This window comes from Tachyglossus aculeatus, chromosome 3, assembly GCF_015852505.1.
Source record: "Tachyglossus aculeatus isolate mTacAcu1 chromosome 3, mTacAcu1.pri, whole genome shotgun sequence".
Taxonomy (NCBI): Eukaryota; Metazoa; Chordata; class Mammalia; order Monotremata; family Tachyglossidae; genus Tachyglossus; species Tachyglossus aculeatus.
Window position 1 is genome coordinate 106,412,526 of NC_052068.1, and position 11,379 is coordinate 106,423,904.

Genomic DNA, 11,379 nt, shown 5'->3' on the forward strand with positions numbered 1-11,379 from the left:
TTTTCTTGGGCGGGTCGGTTAGGCCAGATTATTTCCTCCCCAGGGAATTCGTCCAGGAAGCCCCCGGCCCTGGCGCTCTGGAGAGGAGTGAAGTCAGGGGATGAGAAGCGGCGTGGCTTAGGGGAAAGAACATGACCTTGGGAGTCAGAGGTCAAGGGTTCTAATCCCAGCTCTGCCACTTGTCAGCTGTTTGACCTTGGGCAAGTCGTTTAACTTCTCTGTGCCTCAATAAGCGCATCTGTAAAATGGGGATAAAGACTGCTTGGCACGTAGTAAGCGCTTAACAAATGCCATTATTATTATTATTATTATTATTATTATTATTATTATTACCATTATTATCATTATCATTATTAGAATATTCTGGAAGATCCTATGCTCGCGGCCTCAGCGAATCAGGTCCCTTTGCCCCTGGACTTCGGACCCTCCCCAACCCCCGTCACTCGTCGCTGAAGATGACGTTGCGCTGCGCCCACGCTCCGGGGTACGAATAGCGATCGTAGGGCCCCACCTGGACAGGGATCTCATAACACGGGGAGGCCTACGGGAAGTGGACGGCGGGTCCGTGTGCCCGGTCCAGATTCCCGGCGGGTTAGGGATCCCGGAAGGTGAAAGCCTTGTCTAGACCGGGACCTTGACCCTACTTCAGGATGAAGTTTCCTCTTATGCTGAGCGGCTGCGGGAGGGGGCCTGCGAAGGCTGGAGGGGTACAGGGCAGAAAAACCCCGAAGCAGGCCTCTCCCTGGCCCTTGAAAGAGGGAGGCTTGAGGTGTAGGCGGGGGCGCTTTGAGAAGCCCATAGGGCGGGCTGGGGATCCCGGGCAACTGGTAGACCAAGCTGGGAGCAGGCGGGGCGGAGTCGGCCGACGGCATCTTCTCGTCGCGAGGGTCTCTGGCCCGGCCGGGATGTAGGACCAGCTGGAGGCAGCTAGGACGAGGATGCTGGTGGGGTGGGACAGTCTTCTGAAGAGCATTTCAGCAAAGCCTTTGCCCTCCGGGGCCTGGCGCGTCTCCAGCACCTCGGACAAGGACCAGATGTAATTTCTGGCCAAGCTAAGGGCCTCGATCTTGGAGAGCATCTGCGTTCTGGAGTAGCAGGACACGACCCTGCGCAAGCTGTCCAGCGTATCATTCAGTCCGTGAATGAGGGTCCGCTCACGGGCGTTCGTCTAGACCCTCGGCGCCCGGAAGCGCTCCAGCCTCACCTTGGTCATCCACTTCTTCTTTGGCCCCCTACTTTTGAGCCTCGGCCTCTGGTCCTCCCCGTTAGCCTCGTCCCCTTTCCCTTTCTTGCCCTCCTCCTCCTGCTATTCAAGGCTGTGGCGTGCCTCGACCAGGCCTCCCAGTCCCCGCGCTCCTGCTTCTTTTCTTCTTCTTGTGGGCCGAGGGCGACTCCCTGCCAAGGGGGCGGCTTCCCCGAAAACCTGTAGCATCTGTGGACGCTGGGACAGAGAAATCAGCGAGAGTTAATAACTCAGCACTAGAGGGCGGCAGAAGCTGAGGAAGATCACCAGCTTCGACTCCCCGCGGAAAGCAATCAGCCACCGCAGACTGCGCGGACATCCTGCCTTTGGAGACCAACCAGCGAGGAAATCACGTCGGTTGGTCTGCTCACTCCACTCCACCTAAACCGCTTTATGGTCTCGACGTCCCTGGTCTCCCCCGCAAAAATATCCCACGCCTCCAGTTTGGGGGATGCGGCGGGCTCGGGGCCTCCAGAGGGAGGAAGGGAATGGTTCCAATCACCTCTGCCTACCCGAGGCAGTCCAGAGAGGATTTGGTCAGGGTGCAGGTTTGGCTTGCGCTTTGTAGAATATATGCAACCACTAACTTGTTTTTATCCAGTTTATCCTGATAAACCCTATCTACCCCAGCGTCAGTACAGTGTGACACATAGAAAGCCCTTAACACAAATTATTATTATTTTTTTTCATCACCATCATCAATACTGTTATTATTTTTGCCACATCTCTGAAAGTGACGGAAAGGCAGGGGTGGTGTTTCTCCACGTTTTACAGATGAAAAAGCAGAAAGATTAAGTGACTTGCTAAAAGCCACACAGCGAACCAGTGGCAGAGGTGGGGGAGGGAACCTAGATTTCCTGACTCCTAGATCAGACTATCCTAGAGACTACGTTTTTGCCTTCCTCTCCTTTCTTTCCCTTCACTTATTACTTCCTTCCCTCTTCTTCCTCCTCTTCCTTTTTCTTCCCCTCCTCTGCATGCTTCTCCTCCTCCTTCTAGCCTCGTCATTTTTCTCTTCCTCCCCGACCTTCACACTCTCCTCCTCTCTTTTACTGACTCCTCCTCACCTGAAAATTATTAATGATACTCTACAAGCTATCTGCTAGAGTTTTATCCAGCTACAAAGCTGTGGCCCCTGACCTCCGAGAGTGAATAGCCTAAAGAGACCAAGAGGATATATACATGTTCACTCATGAGAAACACCATGGACTAGCAGAAAGAGGTTGGGCTTGAGAATCAGAGGAGCTGTGTTCTAATCCGGGGTCTCCTAACAGCTCGCTGTGTGATCTTGAGCAAATCACTTAACGTCTCTGTTCGTCCATTTCTTAAACTGTGAAATAGGAATTAAATACCTGCTCTCCCCCTTACTTACACTGTTGTCCCCATGAGGGACAGGGACCTGATTAATTTGTATCTACCCCATTACTTAGAACAGTGCTTGGTACATGGTAAGCAATAATAATTATTATTATTATGGTATTTGTTAAGTGCTTACTATTCAATTCAATTCAATTCAATCGTATTTATTGATAGCTTACTGTGTGCAGAGCACTGTACTAAGCGCATGGGAAGTACAAGTTCGCAACATATAGAGACGGTCCCTACCCAACAACGGGATCACAGTCTAGAGGGGAGAGACAGACAACAAAACAAAACATGTGGACAGGTGTCAAGTCACCAGAATAAATAGAAGTAAAGCTAGATGCACATCATTAACAAAATAAATAGAATAGTAAATATGTACAAGTAAAATAAATAGAGTAATAAATCTGTACAAACATATATACAGGTGCTATGGGGAGGGGAAGGAGGTAGGGCGGGGTGTGGGGAGGGGGAGAGGAAAGATGGGGCTCAGTCTGGGAAGGCGTCCTGGAGGAGGTGAGCTCTCAGTAGGTCTTTGAAGGGAGGAAGAGAGCTAGCTTGGTGGGTGTGTGGAGGGAGGGCATTCCAGGCCAGGGGGAGGACGTGGGCCGGGCGTTGACGACGGGACAGGCGAGAACGAGGCACAGTGAGGAGGTTAGCAGCAGAGGAGTGTAGGGTGCGGGCTGGGCTGTAGAAGGAAAGAAGGGAGGTCAAGTAGGAGGGTCGAGGTGATGGAGAGCCTTGAAGTCGAGAGTGAGTAGTTTTTGCCTGATGCGTAGGTTGACTGGTAGGCACTGGAGATTTTTGAGGAGGGGAGTAACATGCCCAGAGCTTTTCTGTGCAAAATGATCCGGGCAGGAGTGTGAAGTATAGACTGAAGTGGGGAGAGACAGGAGGATGGGCGGATCTTGGTGATGTTGCAGAGGTGAGACCAGCAGGTTTTGGTGACGGACTAGATGTGAGGGATGAACGAGAGAGCAGAGTCGAGTATGACATCAAGGTTGTGGTACTGTGAGACGGGAAGGATGTTAGTGTCGTCTACAGTGACGGGAAAGTCAGGGAGAGGGCAGGGTTGGGGAGAGAAGACAAGGAGTTCAGTCTTGGGCATATTGAGTTTTAGATGGTGTGCAGACAACCAGATGGAGATGCCCTGAAGGCAGGAGGAGAAACGAGCCTGTAGGGAGGGAGAGAGAGCAGGGGCAGAGATGTAGATTTGGGTGTCATTAGCGTAGCGATGATAGTTGAAGCCGTGGGAGCTAATGAGTTCACCAAGGAAGTGAGTGTAGATAGAGAACAGAAGGTGACCAAGAACTGAACCTTGAGGAAGCCCTACAGTAAGGGGATGGGGGGGAGGAGGAGCCCGCAAAGGAGACTGAGAATGAACGGCTGTAGAGATAAGAGGACGGAGAGGACGGAGTCTGTGAAGACAAGGTTGGATGTCGTGGTGATGAGAAGGGGGTGGTCCACAGTGTGGAGGGCAGCAGAGAAGTCGAGGAGGATTAGGATAGAGGAGGAGCCGTTGGATTTGGCAAGCAGGACGTCATTGGTGACCTTTGAGAGGGCGGTTTCGGTGTAATGTAGGGGACGGAAGCCAGACTGGAGGGAGTCGAGGAGAGAGTTGTCTTCCCTCCCAAACCTTGTCCTCTCCCTGACTTTCCCATCTCTGTTGACGGCACTACCATCCTTCCCGTCTCACAAGCCCGCAACCTTGGTGTCATCCTCGACTCCGCTCTCTCATTCACCCCTCACATCCAAGCCGTCACCAAAACCTGCCGGTCTCAGCTCCGCAACATTGCCAAGATCTGCCCTTTCCTCTCCATCCATACAACTACCCTGCTCATTCAAGCTCTCATCCTATCCCGTCTGGACTACTGCACCAGCCTTCTCTCTGATCTCCCATCCTCGTGTCTCTCTCCACTTCAATCCATACTTCATGCTGCTGCCCGGATTATCTTTGTCCAGAAACGCTCTGGGCATATTACTCCCCTCCTCAAAAACCTCCAATGGCTACCGATCAATCTGCGCATCAGGCAGAAACTCCTCACCCTGGGCTTCAAGGCTCTCCATCACCTCGCCCCCTCCTACCTCACCTCCCTTCTCTCCATCTACTGCCCAGCCCGCACCCTCCGCTCCTCTGCCGCTAATCTCCTCACCGTACCTCGTTCTCGCCTGTCCCGCCGTCGACCCCCGGCCCACGTCATCCCCCGGGCCTGGAATGCCCTCCCTCTGCCCATCCGCCAAGCTAGCTCTCTTCCTCCCTTCAAGGCCCTGCTGAGAGCTCACCTCCCCCAGGAGACCTTCCCAGATGGAGCCCCTTCTTTCCTCTCCCCCTCGTCCCCCTCTCCATCCCCCCATCTTACCTCATTCCCTTCCCCACAGCACCTGTATATATGTATATATGGTTGTACATATTTATTACTCTATTTATTTATTTATTTATTTTACTTGTACATTTCTATCCTATTTATTTTATTTTGTTGGTATGTTTGGTTCTGTTCTCTGTCTCCCCCTTTTAGACTGTGAGCCCACTGTTGGGTAGGGACTGTCTCTATGTGTTGCCAATTTGTACTTCCCAAGCGCTTTGTACAGTGCTCTGCACATAGTAAGCGCTCAATAAATACGATTGATTGATTGATTGATTGATGAGAGGGAATGGGGTCAGAGGCAAAGGTGGCCGGAGTAGCACTTGAGAGGAGGGAGGAGATCTCATCTGAGGATACTGCTGGGAAGAATGGGAGAGTAGCGGAGAGGGTTGAAGGCAGGGGGGTTGGAAAAGGGGGAAGGAGTGACTTAGGGGAGCTCAGACCTGATGGATTTAATTTTACTAATGAAGTATGGGGCCAGATCTCTGGGGGTGAGGGAAGGAGGAGGGGGAGGAACAGGGGGAATGAGAAGGGAGTTAAATGTACGGAAGAGCTGACGGGGATGATGGGCATGGGTGTCAATAAGGAAGGAGAAATAGTTTTTTTCTGGCAGAGGAGAGGGCAGAGTTAAGGCAGGAAAGGATAAATCTGAGGTGAATGAGGTTGGCTGGCTGGTTAGACATTCGCCAGGAGCGTTCAGCAGCTCCGGTTTAAGAGCGAAGGAGGCTGACAGTGGCAATGATCTAGGCCTGTGGGTTAGCGCTACGAAAGTGGCAAAGGGAAGGGGGAGTGAGCGAGTCGAGCTGAGTAGAGGAGATAGAGTTGAGGGCAGTATTCTGATCATCAAGACTGGGTAGAGAGGAAAGACAGGCGAGGTGGGGTGTGAGGCGCTCATTAAGATGGATGGGGTCGAGTGAGCAGAGGTCTCTGTGAGGTAGTAGTATGGATTTACAGGTGAGAGGAGTGTGAGTGAAGAGGCAGGTGAAAAGGTTATGATCAGACAGTGGGATTTCAGAGTTGGTGGGGGTGGAGATAGTGCAGCGGTAGGAAATTATGAGGCCGAGGGTGTGACTGAGTTGGTGAGTGGGCGAGGTGAGGTGGAGGAAGAGGTTGGCAGCATCAAGGAGAGATAGAAGGTGGGCGGCAGAGGAGTCACCAGGGACATACATGTGAATGTTGATGTCTCTGAGGATCAGAATGGGAATGGAAAAGGAGAGAAGGAAGGTGAGAAAGCTGTCATAATCGTCAAAGAAGGTAGATGTGGGGCCGGGGTGGCGGTAGATGACGGCTACAAGAATCTGGAGGGGGTGGTAGAGACGAATAATTTGGGCTTCAAAGGAAGAAAAGGAAAGGGAAGGGGGAGGAGGGATAGTGTGAAAGCGACATTGGGGAGTGAGAAGGAAACCGACACCACCTCCTTTTCCGAGGAGTCTGGAGGAGGGAGAGAAGAAGAAGCCTCCACTAGAGAGAGCAGCAGAAGAGACTGTGTCGTCCGTAGACAGCCATGATTCAGTTAGGGCGAGGAGGAGTAAAGAGCTGGAAAAGAATATGTCCAGGATGAAAGGGAGTTTCCCTATAAAGGAGCGGGGGTTCCGAAGGTCACACTTGGTAGCAGCTGTGGAGGGAGGGGAGGGAATGGGAAGGGTGCGAGGGTTGTGGCGGTTTTGGATTGGGATGAGTTGTCGGGGACATGGGAGGGGAGAGTGGGAAGAGGGATGGCGATGAGAAAGGAGAACAGGAATGGTGTGGGCCGGGGAGGAGGGGAGGGAGGGGGCTGGGAGGGAGGAGTTGAGGGTTGGCGCTGGTACGGAGGGATCCTAGGTAGGGGGTTAGGGGGAGGGTGTGGTGGGGGAAAGGGAGGGAAAGAGCTGGGTGGGAGAACAAACGGGGAAGGTGAGGAATGGGAATGGCTGTTGGGAGCAGGGGAATTGATAGTTCATGGTGAGGACAGCAAGGAAAAAGACAGCACAGCGGGAGGTTAACAATTGAAATGCAGTAGCAATAACACAGTAGCAATGATCTGAGTAGATGATGACATCACAGAGGGTGGTTAACAATTTACATGCTATAGCAATAATAAAATAAGCAGTGTTGATATCACAGAGAGCAGAAAACAATTACTATGTGATGGCAAAAAATAAGCAGGTGATGACATCATCGAGAGACGTTAGCAATTAGCATTCATTGAGAATTATAAAATACTATGTGCCAAGTACAATTCTAAGCCCTGGAGTAGATACAAAATAATCAGGTTGTCCCACGTAGGGCTCACAGTCATAAACCCCATTTTAGAGATGAGGCAACTGAGGCACAGAAAAGTGAATTGGCTTGCCCAAGGTCACACTGCAGACATGCGGCAGAAACAGTATTGAACCCACGTCCTCTGATTTCCATGCCAGTGCTCTTTCCACTAAGCCATGCTGCCGTAAATGCAGTAATAATTTCACTCCTTGCCCAAAGGTTCCTGGTAATTAAACAAATGGATTAGACAGCTGTTCTGCTTCCCTAGCAGAGAGTGTTACCGTACGCCAGTGGGCGAGTGTCCAAACTCGACCTATAGGATAATCTGCAAGCGACTCATTTCACAGGTTCAATGCAATGGGATTAAATTAAAGTGACCTTGGATAAAAATAATAATAATAATAGTAATAATAATGACATTTATTAAGCGCTTACTATGTGCAAAGCACTGTTCTAAGCGCTGGGGAGATTACAAGGTGATCAGGGTGTCCCACGGGGGGCTCATAGTCTTAATCCCCATTTTACAGATGAGGTAAATGAGGTACAGAGAAGTTAAGTGATTTGCCCAAGGTCACACAGCTGACAATTGGTGGAGCCGGGATTTGAACCCATGACCTCTGTCTCCAAAGCCCGTCCTTTTTCCACTGAGCCACACTGCTTGGTTCAGAGAGCATGTGGTCGGCTGCTTTCTGGTGAGATGCATGGGCTGGTAGTTTATTTGCCAACGCTATCTGCATTGACCCCAGCCAAATGCTCCTCTCTTCTTTCATAACCCCTCTCCATGAAAACCAATGAAGGCTCCTGAGTCTCCTCTCTCTGGGGAAGTTTCTGACTCAGGATCCTGATCCCAGATTCTCTCTCCCTCTACCTCCTCTAAATTTAGGATTCACCAGCTGTTCTCGTACCCGACTAATAGAACACTCTATCATTCTCCATACCTCCTGGCAATATGTCAGATAGAAGTTAGACAACAGGAAGAATTTCCCAGATTTTCAGGGCTCAAATACACCGTTACAGCACACACTCACAACATAGACATACTCTCACAAATACACACATACACAAAGACACTCCCATTTTCACACACAACCCCTTCTCCCCAACACAGACACACAGACACAGACACAGACACACAGACACACACACACACACACCCCGTTTGTCCTATTCGGTGCAGAAGAGCAGCTAAATTACCCACAAATATCCTCTGTTCCCCAAGATCTTAAATAGGATGCCTCCCCGGGGAGGGTTTCTGGTGTACGGAGATGCAGAGGGTGATAGGGTCAAATTTCCCAGCCTTTCACAGTAGACCTACCTGGGAATCGAAGGCTACCCCTGGGTGCCTAGAGCTTTCTGCCTCCACGTCGGATGTCCACAAATCATCATAATGTGAAATTCCCCCAACGTCCAGGCAAAGACCAACTTTAGCAATAGCTTTCCCCGATGGCAGAATGTTCTTCTGGCTGTCTGACTCGAATCTCACTTGCTGCAGTTGAGGAATAATTGCTCAGATTTCGAGGATGGCGAGCACATAGCTTCCCCCAAACCCAACACCTTTATTCCCTGGATTTACACTGTGATCGACTCCCCACCACACCCCAACCCTCCTGCCTACAGATACGCTCAAAGCCACAAACTCTCCCCCAGCCGCCCAATTCCCTCTCGTCTTGTCTTGGGGTCGGGTCCTAGTTTCTGGTCTGGCGAACTCCGCTTCCCTGGTATGGAAACTAAGACTCAGAGGACGGTAACTTGGTCCAAGTCACAAAATATGTTTTCAGTGGGGAATAGAACCCAGAGTCCTCGAACTCCTGCCCCCATATGTGCTTGAGGAACTGCTGGGAGAGTAGATGGACAGAAGCCAGCACTGACCACCAGCCCCATTCACGCCCACTCCACAATGAAGGGGGCTACAGGTGGCCCTGCAGTGTCTCCTCCTCAATCACGATGACCTGGAAGTCTCTGATCAGGGAAAAATTTGTCCTTTGGATAACTTGGAGCATCTGGGTAGTTCCTCTCCTGGCACCACAGAGGAGATGGTTCTCCTTTTCTAGTGCCTGCACCGAGATTTCCAATCCCCTCCCGGTCTCCCCCAACGAAACACCTTCCCCATATATGGCCAGGGAGGTCAAAGAGGCAACGAGGTTAAAGGTGGACTTTTGGGGAATGTGTCAAGGTAGTCTTACACACGTGCCCACTCTGTCTGGGTGGTCATTCTGTATGGCCTTGGACAAGTTGATCAACCTCTCAGGGCCTCAGTCTCCCGCTCTGCAGTCCTGGATGCTAAAGCAGAATCCTTCACCCCCTCCTGCCTGAAGGACAGAATTGCCTAGTTTCTCCCATCCCCCACTTCTCGACTGCATTATGGTGCTGGGGTAAGAAACTCTCCCCCATTCCCTTGGCTGATCGGCTACCTTCAGCAGCTCCTACCCCCTTTATTTCGGCCCGACCGATCCCCCGCCGTCCCTCTTCATTTCACCACTGCCAACCCCCCGCCCTCGTCACTCCGAGCAACAGGACGCCTGAATCTGGCTGAACGCACCTTTAGTGGCAGCAAAGGCGACCGCCGGCTTTCTCCTGGCCCCGCAGCAGGGCTAGAAGACCGAGCTCCCCGGAACCATCCTGTTCCAGATTCTAGCTGATTATCACCCCTCCCCCGCCAGGCCGTGTCCCTTGTCCACAGTTCCTGGTTCCGTGACCTTCCGGCTATCCGGCTGCCGGTCACGGTCCCCACAGTTATGCCTCTGCTTCAGGAGCCGTTAGGCCTGAGGCTGAACTTTCAGAACCAGGGCCGTGGTCAAGTCCTCGGCTCTGCTCGTGAACGCACGCAGCTCGGTTTTGATTTCTCCCCTCCTCCCTCCCTCTGTGGGGGGAGTCTTGGACCCCACCCCCTTAGGGGTGGACGGCCGGAGGGGAGGCGAGATGACAGATGGAGTGGCCAGTGGCTGAGCAGGGTGGGCGGGAGACAGGGACCAGCCCGCTCTGGTCAGATGACACCCGGGCCGAGGGGACCCTCCGGGCTCCCCTCCCTCCCCAATGCTTGTTTCCGGTCCGACCCGAGTCCAGACCCACGGGGTCTGCTCTCCGAGGTTCCCGAGGTTCCGAAGGAGTTAGGATTGTCTAGGGGCCAGAAGAGAAGGAGACAGACCACTAAGTCCACCCTCAGCCCCAGAGGGCAAGACAGAGGAAAGGATCTGTTTTGCAGCAGGAAGGATTAATGTTAGATAGGAAAAAAAAACACTTCCAGAGGTGGGGAAGTGCGATTGCTATTCACTGGACACGCCTACTAGGAAAGTGTAAATAGTTTTTCTGTCTCTCCCATTAAACTCCTTGAGGACAAGGAAAATGCGTCTTGCTACTCTTTACTCTCCCTAGCACTCAGTAGTGGTCAATCAATGTGGCTAGTCGAAATTTGTCTGAAGACAAAGGGCACGACGGGATGACCTCTCGAGGGCTTTTCCAGCCCGGGGTCTTTGCATGAAAAAACTTCCTGCTCAGTGCGGTGTGATTTTGAGAAAGTTGGCTAACCACTCTTGTATTCCTGTCCCCGGAGGTTGTGATGGGTTGTGTGCCGTGGGCAGGATGGAGAGGAGATGCTATTCCTTAGCCGGAGAAAAGAGGAGAAGCTCCAACAATTCCTGAGGGTGTGTGCTTTGTTGAGGGCCAAGATGTGGGAGAGTGATGCAGCAAGAAGTATTGAAGAATAGGTGTGTGTGCGCCCGTGTGTGTGTGTGCGCGTGTGTGCATGTGCGTGTGCGCGCATGTGCGCGCGCGCGCGCGCGCGTGTGTGTGTGTGTGTGTGTAAGGTGCGCAGGAGCGAGGTACAGCACCAACATTATAGGTGGTGAATTTCCTCCCCGGAGGGGGATTCTGCTTTCTTCGCGACAGATTGGGACAAATAAATCTGCCTGCATCCGTCCCCCTTCTCTTCTTTCCTACCCACTTCTTTCTACCCATTCTCCTCCCGCGGCATCACCGAGGCGCCCCGACGTGTCCCTTCCCTTCCCCCAGCAGATGGCTCCGAAGTCCCGACCACTCCGTCAGCCCTGCCCTGCAGCGGGGGAAAGGAAGAGAGAGGAGCAGGAAAGATCAGGGGGAAGAGGGGCCGGGGGGCGGGGGAGGGAGAGGGGCGGGGAAGAAATGAAAGTCTAATGTATTGATTAAGGCGAAATA

General features: G+C 52.2%; 1 pseudogene; it reads right to left on the reverse strand.

Annotated features, from left to right (window-relative positions):
* Positions 1-640: 640 nt before the first annotated feature.
* LOC119925362 lies at positions 641-9,090 on the reverse strand (annotated as a pseudogene).
* Positions 9,091-11,379: the final 2,289 nt, after the last annotated feature.